At 37.3% G+C, this 9,360-nt stretch overlaps 1 pseudogene; it reads right to left on the reverse strand.

The window, feature by feature from the left end:
* On the reverse strand, window positions 1-117 carry LOC131309088 (small nucleolar RNA snoR100; annotated as a pseudogene).
* Between the last annotated feature and the right edge of the window lie 9,243 nt (window positions 118-9,360).

Here is a 9,360-nt window from a genome sequence, read left to right on the forward strand (position 1 = left end):
CCATGTAGTTCCATTACGGTCGGTGATCTTTGCATTCAATGGTTCAAATGGCTTCAGAGAGGGCAGGCCTAGAGACCCAATTTAATTTATGTGCACATTACCATGCTTCCTTCATTGATAGTCCAGAGCATCGGTATACAGAATAGTTTTAAAATCAGAGCCAAATAAAGCTCAAACGTTAAAAATATTGTCCAACAGTTGCAAACATTCGAGCCGCATCATTGCAATCCAACTGTGAACTGCACACAAGCTTGGTGCCTAAAAAATCGCTGTAGCTTTGGCTTTTGAAATTTGCAAGATGTGTTTAAAAAATATTCAAGATAAAACAACCGGCGGTTATTTTGATCGAGGTACTTAAAAATTCATCCTCAGCCCATACCCGACTTAAGTTTCCATCCCGGTCAATTTAAACACTTATGTTTCCATCCTCTCTTTTTGATAATCCCAATAGTGCTCTTATATAATACATTGGGCATATATATACGACCCTGACTGCTATATATATAGCACAGATTTATGGGATTGAAATGTAAGGAAATCAGTCCCAAAGTCAAAACCGTCATTCGGTCCCCGTAGATTCCACCAACCAATTCCATATATCTCGCTAATGTAACTGATCACAATTCCAAAAAAAAAAAAAATGGAAACCCCCTTTTGCATGTTAATGTTTTTGAGTAAAACCGTAAACAGTGAAACATCTCCATACCTCCTCTATAATCCGCCCTCCATCCTCTGTCATTAGTCTCTATCCTCTTCATCGCCGTTTTCCGTAGTCGACATTGCCTGAAAACAGTAGTCATCATCTCAGAGAAAGAATGATTTTGGAATAGCCCGAGTTCGTAAGTGCCCCAAACTTGTTTTTATTTTTTTTACGATTTAAATTGGTGTTTCAATTATTCATTGCATCACCAATCATCCAATCAACGTTGTTGCCTACCGTTCGATGATGTAGGCTTTTGCTGTTTCGAGCTCTAATACCATTACGGGCCTGATGAAGTTCAGATCCTAGAAGATGCAAAGATATTATGAATGGATATTGGGAGGTGGACATGATGAAATTTTGAATGATTCTGTTGTTGAGGTTGTTGTAGGAGATGATGATCGAAAATTGGTTGATTGGGGATTTCAAGTAATAGGATAAAATTGGTTCAAGGTTTATTTATGTAATTACGTTTTTTATTTTGATTTGTTTTCAATTGGCAAGGGCTGGACTGAGTTGCCGGTGGTCAATGAGAGTTAGGCCTGGATCTCAAAATCATGATGGTAATTTAACCATGGTAATACCTATTTTGATGGTAAATTATTTACTTCATTTACCATGAAATATGTTAGTCTATATTCCAATCATTTCATGGTTAATTATTTAGACCTTTTACCATGAAGTCTGTGGAAGAAGAACAGCACGGTCGCTATGGTGGCCGCGGTCGGAGTTAATGCCAGAAGGCCACAATCTGGATTTTTCGATTTTGGTTTTGTTTAGTTTTATTCTATTAATTCATGGTACATTATTTACTTTATTTACCATGAAATATGTTTGTTTATGTTCCTATCATTTCATGGTTAGTTAATTGTTTGTCTATGTTCTAAATATTTCACATTGTAAATGCAAATGATTTATTTACCATGATATCGGCTTAGACATCGTTTAAAATAATTTGAACATTTGAAAATTTGAAATCTTGAAATCCTTCTATAATATCTCATTTAATTGCAGAGATTAATATTCATCCCAATCCCCTTAATTTAAGAAACAATAAATGTATATATATATAGATATATAGATATCATAGTAAAAGGGTAATAAAGGTAATTCACATATTGAAAGGATGAAAACATAAGCATGCAAAGTGGGCGGGATGAATTCTAACATGGCATAAATAAAGAGGATGATTATTTAAATTTTCCATTTTATTTCTCTGTATTAATTGGTTATCGATTACCAGTATATAGCTTGCTTTGTAATTAAATTATCTGTAGATGGCATATGTTAAATGTTAATGAGCTGTTTTGGTCTTTCGAAACAGCTCCCAAAAGAGTTCCAAAACCACACCTACACATAGCTAAGCATGATACTACATATGGCTAAATACATTATAAAAAGACCACCATGCCTTTCACTGACATACCATCTGAATCTCCAACTGAGATCTTCACTTATAAACCACGGGATTTAGCTATTTTCCAAAACCATTCTCTTGGTCGCTTCCTATTATCACCTTAACTAAATACCCACGGCTAACACTAGCAATGGAAGAAAATGAGGCTGCCTATCCACCATGGTTGAAACCACTGCTGCAGGCTAGCTTCTTTAGCACATGTAAAATTCATGAAAGCTGTGAAGAAAATGAGCGCAACTTCTACTGCTTAGATTGCACTGGGAATCCTCTTTGCCCTTGTTGTTTGATTCACCACAAGGATCACTGCTTAGCTCAGGTTAAGAACCATTCTGCGCGCCTCGATATTTTGTAATTTAGAAAATTTTCCTTCCACGATAACCTTTTTACTTTGAAATGCTTTTTTATACCTAGATAAGACGATCATCTTACCATGAAGTAGTAAATACAACAATACATATACATTCGCGATATCCAACTGTATATTATCAACAGAGCTCTGATTGTCTTTGAGAACAAATGCTTCCACAAAAAGGGCCCAAAAAGGGGTATACATATACCTGTGACATTTGTTAGCGGAGTATTCCTAATCGTTTCAAATTCTGCTCCCTCGGCTGTAAGACGATTCTTGATGCAGGAGCATAATAATTCTAATCTGGAAAACGAAGGGTTATCTTAATTAGTTCAAAGTGTCTTTTACTTTCTAGTCAATGTCTTTTAATTTATGGTCTAAGAATATGTGTTTCTAGTAAGTTGTGTTTTTGTTTTAATAGTGGTTTAGGTATTTGAAAGGTCTAGTTGAGAATTTTGTAGGTTTTATTAGGAGTCTTGAATAGTCATATTTGTAATACCTATAAATAGGAAATCTAATGAAATGAATATGAGAGTTTGAGTTTATGAAAATATTAGGCAAGTATTTCTTGCTTGAGAGTGAGTGATTCCTCTGACAATCAAGTGTGTGACTTGGTCGCGTGAGTGCCTTCCACGATTAGCAACGTCGAGTGATTCCGTTGCCCCCGGTGAGTGGCTTTCCAGGACTATCCCATCCTTCGCGGGTTTCGGCCTGCATCAAATTGGTATCAGAGCGGTGATCTTGCCCTGCTGAGTTTTCATCCCGTGGCATTTTGAGATAAAATGTTGCGCGTGAGTGAAAGACCAAGGAAAGATCATGCGTGGGAAGAAATTTTTTCCGATGAAGATTTTACAATTTCACAACCACTAGTGGATTGGAATTTGCCTCCAATCTATGATGAGTACACTGAAGAAGGATTCTTAATCATCAAACGACATCAATACTCTGGTTTGATAACAACTGGAAAGACCATAGTTGAGTGTTCCAAACCTTTCAACTATGATGGACATGAGGAGACAATAAAGTTATTTGCTCCAAAAGTCTCACACACTCTACTATCGAAGCTAACTTCAATTTTGGAAAAAAGAAAAGTCGATGGAGTTGAAGTTTGTCATGAAATGATTGATAACTTGGAGTTACATGCAACTGAACCATCCCAACAATTTCCATTGCTTTCAAGAGTCATGAAAGTGTTCTATTTGCTAGTTGGTTGTAAACCAAAATTCAAGGAACATCTTGGGCAAAAGCAAATGATGGAACAACTCATTGGTCAACCCGTGGACCATGGGAAGTTAAAATCGAGGTCGAGTTCTTTTGAAGAAAGGGAAAATGATGCAGGAGCATAATAATTCTAATATGGAAAACGAAGGGTTATCTTAATTAGTTCAAAGTGTCTTTTACTTTCTAGTCAATGTCTTTTAATTTCTGGTCTAAGAATATGTGTTTCTAGTAAGTTGTGTTTTTGTTTTAATAGTGGTTTAGGTATTTGAAAGGTCTAGTTGAGAATTGTGTAGGTTTTATTAGGACTCTTGAATAGTCATATTTGTAATACCTATAAATAGATAATCTAATGAAATGAATATGAGAGTTTGAGTTTATGAAAATATTAGGCAAGTATTTCTTGCTTGAGAGTGAGTGATTCCTCCGACAGTCAAGTGTGTGACTTGGTCGCGTGAGTGTCTTCCGCGATTAGCAACGTTGAGTGATTCCGTTGCCCTCGGTGAGTGGCTTCTCGGAACTATCCCATCCTTCGCGTGTTTCGGCCTACATCAATTCTCATCTTTGTTATTCTTTTACATTAGACACATATTACCATAATTTGCTTTACGTCTCACATCAAAAAAGTAGTTCTACACAAATAGATTGAGTTTAGCAAACAAAAATCTAAAATCTAGCTGACCAAGGTATCAAGACTTGAACTCATGTATTCATAAAGCAATATTTGATCATTCACTATTAGATACAAATTTTCTGTCGTGGTTGATCTTGTTTCGCTAGCAAAAGATTTGTTGATTCATAAGTAATTCGATCCATGACCCCTTCCTTGATCAAAGTGCTACACTTTGCAGCTATAGTCTTAAACTAATGATGCTACACCTTGTTAGATCTCCTTTCTCCTGGAATAATATATGGAGAAGCCTCCATTTTATTTGTGCTTTCTATGTAGCATGGAGGAATAGAAGATGGTATTCCAGAGCTGAGATTCAACATGTGTATAAACTACCATACAAATGAACTGCTTGGTGGTCTTGAATTTGATGAATCATCCAAAGAAACAAAGATGCGCAGGTTGCAGGACTTCAATCAGCAAGCAACTAAGCTTGTTAATTCACCTACTTCTGGAATTACAGAATCGATGAACTCCACCTCCCCTCCAACTGTCCCTACTTACAACCATCTCAATTTGAGGAAAAGAAAGGGCATCTCTCGCTGAGGTAGCTTAAGTTGAAGTTGTCTAATATTGAACATATGGATTGGCAAATTGGTCCCAAACTATGCATAGAGGACTGCCAATGTTTGCAAATTGACAATCCATCAAGTTTTGGAAAATTTCTCCACCTTTTGGGAAACTTGGAGAAATTCCAGCATTACTGAATTTCACTAAGTTTTTGTAAAAATTTGACTGCCTTTTGTCAAAACCTGCATTTATGCAATTTGGTATATCCATGTTGATTAGGTTGACTACCATGTTGTTTGGACAATTTATCACCCATAGTAGCGGATTTTTACACAACTCTCTTATTGAACATAAAAAATGGACTGCGTTGCTTTTTCCCTTGTATGAATGCTCTATTTTACATTTCAAAATACAGGTATGATGAAGGTTAAAAGGAGGTAAAAGACTTCAGCATTTACTCATCAGAAAAGGCTCTGCCTGGGCATAGGGCCCGTTGATCTAAACTACCTTGAAAGCATCAGACTTCTATTTCTCATTCCATGGTCTTTTTATTGTACTTCGACGGAGGCAAAAATAAGCTGCTCAAATAAAAGGGAAAAAACAGAACTGTGGTTAAAACAACTTGGTAGGCAATTTAGTTTGGAGTTCAGAGAGGGGTATTTTTGCAATCAACTGCCCTTACACCATAGAGAGAACCAATCTCATTAATACCACACTAGAATATCCAAAACATCAAACGGCCAATTTGATTGCTTGATAACCTGCATGTTTGGCTAGCTCCTACTCAATTGTATAGTTTGGCCATAGTATTCGACCTAATGTTTGATTTCCAGGTTTCTGAGATCACCAAAAATCCAAACCTTTTGGTTGCAATTCAGCCTATCATATATCTATGATTGCCATCTCTCTGAGCGCATTTGAATCAAGAATTAGCATCCAAAGTATCTCATTATCGATAGCAGCATCGTAGACAAATCCTCCAATATTAACATAAAAATTTAAACCATAATGATGAGGGAAAATGGAGCAAACTGGTTATTTTCGCGTGCTGCACCAAACACACTCTCTGCCACCACGACATTGATCTCTTCGATTACATTGTACTGCTAAAACCATGCAAAACAATATACCCAAATCGTTGCAAACTACCATATCTCAACACCAATTTACAAGCTACCATTAGCTTGCTTTGCTATCAGTTACAAGTACGATGGATACCTAGATGGAGAATATAGTTATGTATAATTAAATTCCCGTATACTCCTAAACACATCCAACCAAATTACATGGCAAAAGTTGGCACTAAATTTTCCACTTGGTCAAGATTGCAAGAGGTTCTTTTACAAGATTTCCAGCGTGTTAGTTTTGCTCTGATCGACGAGGAAGGTGCTCTAACCCATTTGAATCAAACACTAGCATGCGAACCCTATTGGAATCAATAGCAGCAAAGTACAAAAGATCGCCTGATTCTACCTTCAAAATGCGCATGACTAGCATCTCAAGAGAATCTTCAGTGAATCGGCCTTTTCTCCAATTCAAACACACCATGCTATACCTTAGTGTGACGCATATATCTTTCTGCCCCCTATGCTGTAGCAAGCATGCAAAGTGCTTTACGAATATTTGCAGAACAATTTATTTGCTATCAATAAAATGACATAAGTTTGGACACACTAAAATATCCAAGTGTGTTACACATTCCATACATTATTCAACTTTCAATACTCTTATAAACATGCCCAAATTGCACAATATACAATGCTTCCATAAGCCTTGAAGGCAGAATAGATGTCCCAAGTTCTAATACATCAGAGATAGAAATTATTAGAAGCTTACAACCAGAAGATAACATTCAATAGCATCAAATACTTAGCATATACAGCCGATAAAAGCTATTTCCACGCGAAGAACCACAGGAACAGCCCAAAACCAACGAGAGGAACAAAAAGGGAGGCAACAGCCGAGAGGGACATCAGAAATCGGCGACGAGGGTTTTGTCTCCAACATAGCCAAAGCTCATGCGCCACAAAATCTCCAGGTATTTTCCAAGCCAATGCCTAATACAATCATCAATAGCTTCATTATTGTTCTCGTTTATGGTTTTACACTTAAAAGATTTGCATCAGCCCCACTAATATGCCTCTGTGTGTATGTGTGCATGTGTTTGTGGGTGTCCATGTATATGTATGTGTGTACAGTCTTCTGCTAACCATTAAGGCCAAAATCAACAACAAATCACAAACCTTTGGTTTTACACAATACCCACCGCTTCCTTATTGTAAACCCTTCCAAAGATCGATTGAAGCACTTTTGGCATTTCCCTTCCATTCACTTTATATCTTGTTCATCTTGGTAGTTTATGCTGTGCTCATCATGATAAGCATCCTCTACTTTGTAGCGTTAGTGTCTTTAAGTTATCGTTTTTTTTCAATATTGCACGTAAGGTTATTTTTTGTTAGTTTCAGGTTAAACGTGGAAATAAGGTGGTTTTTATTGCCATGGATCACTCTCGGAATTATCCGGGTATCCGAGGCCACATGGCGGCTCCCCAACAAGTCCTGACGGGGGTTTAATTGAGTGGCGAAAGGTGCTCGGGTTGTCGGAGGGCCTTTTGGACCAAGTGCAAGCCTAAAACAGAAATCTGCCAACCCAGTACCGATACTGGGAGATGGCCAGTACCGGTACCCGCTTGCCAGAGTTGTGATTTTCCAGCCGTTTGAAGACCTAGTACCAATACTGCCTAGAGGAATATCTACGTTTGTACCTCCTTTTTCAACTTTCCTTTTATGACATACTTGCTACTTTTGGGAAGTTTTTGGATATTTCTAGTGAGAGAAAGGTGGTTTTATATAAATACCCCTCCCCTCCCTTTAAGTTGTATCTCTTTTTTTAGCTTTAAGTCTTTTAACTTTTCTAGAGAACTCCATTGTCATCTTCAAGCTTTCTTAGCTAATTCCTTCAAGAACTCAAGTAAGCTTTGTTAGTTTGTTGATTTTCTGTCTATTAAAATTGCTTGTACGGACTAGATCCTTGGTAATATCAAGTTTATTTTCGTTTTTATCGGTTAAATCTTATGCCTCATTTTTCTAGCATGTTTTGTTCTTTAAGTATGGTTGAGTAGTTGATTGGTTAAGTCTTGGGTTAATCTTTCCCAAAGACTTAGGTTGTTATTTGGTTCTCAAACCTCGGGCTTAAAATCATGGTTTTCGGAATAGGATTAACCAAGCCTTTTTGATGTAAGAGCATAATAATTCTAATCTGGAAAACGAAGGGTTATCTTAATTAGTTCAAAGTGTCTTTTAGTTTCTAGTCAATGTCTTTTAATTTTTGGTCCAAGAATATGTGTTTCTAGTAAGTTGTGTTTTTGTTTTAATAGTGGTCTAGGTATTTGAAAGGTCTAGTTGAGAATTGTGTAGGTTTTTTTAGGAGTCTTGAATAGTCATCTTTGTAATGCTTATAAATAGTTGATCTAATGAAATGAAAAGTAGAGTTTGAGTTTATGAAAATATTATGGAAGTATTTCTTGCTTGAGAGTGAGTGATTCCTCCGACAATCAAGTGTGTGACTTGGTCGCGTGAGTGTCTTCCGCGATTAGCAACGTCGAGTGATTCCGTTGCCCCCGGTGAGTGTCTTCCCGGGACTATCCCATCCTTCGCAAGTTTCGGCCTGCATCAAATTGGTATCAGAGCGGTGATCCTACCCTACTGAGTTTTCATCCCGTGGCATTTTGAGATAAAATGTTGCGCGTGAGTGAAAGACCGAAGAAAGATCATGCATTGGAAGGAATTTTTTCCGATGAAAATTCGACAATTTCACAACCAGTGATAGATTGGAATTTGCCTCCAATTTATGATGAGTACACTGAAGAAGGATTCTTAATTATCAAAAGACGTCAATACTTTGGTTCGACAACAATGGGAATGACCATTCCAAACATTTCAACTATGATGGACATGCATGAGGAAACATTTCAACTTGAATAGTCATCTTTGTAATGCTTATAAATAGTTGATCTAATGAAATGAAAAGTAGAGTTTGAGTTTATGAAAATATTATGGAAGTATTTCTTGCTTGAGAGTGAGTGATTCCTCCGACAATCAAGTGTGTGACTTGGTCGCGTGAGTGTCTTCCGCGATTAGCAACGTCGAGTGATTCCGTTGCCCCCGGTGAGTGTCTTCCCGGGACTATCCCATCCTTCGCAGGTTTTGGCCTGCATCAAATTGGTATCAGAGCGGTGATCCTACCCTGCTGAGTTTTCATCCCGTGGCATTTTGAGATAAAATGTTGCGCGTGAGTGAAAGACCGAGGAAAGATCATGCATTGGAAGGAATTTTTTCCGATGAAAATTCGACAATTTCACAACCAGTGATGGATTGGAATTTGCCTCCAATTTATGATGAGTACACTGAAGAAGGATTCTTAATTATCAAAAGACGTCAATACTTTGGTTCGACAACAATGGGAATGACCATTCCAAACATTTCAACTATGATGGA

The sequence above is a fragment of the Rhododendron vialii genome, chromosome 11a (genome assembly GCF_030253575.1).
Source record: "Rhododendron vialii isolate Sample 1 chromosome 11a, ASM3025357v1".
In the NCBI taxonomy this organism is placed as follows: Eukaryota; Viridiplantae; Streptophyta; class Magnoliopsida; order Ericales; family Ericaceae; genus Rhododendron; species Rhododendron vialii.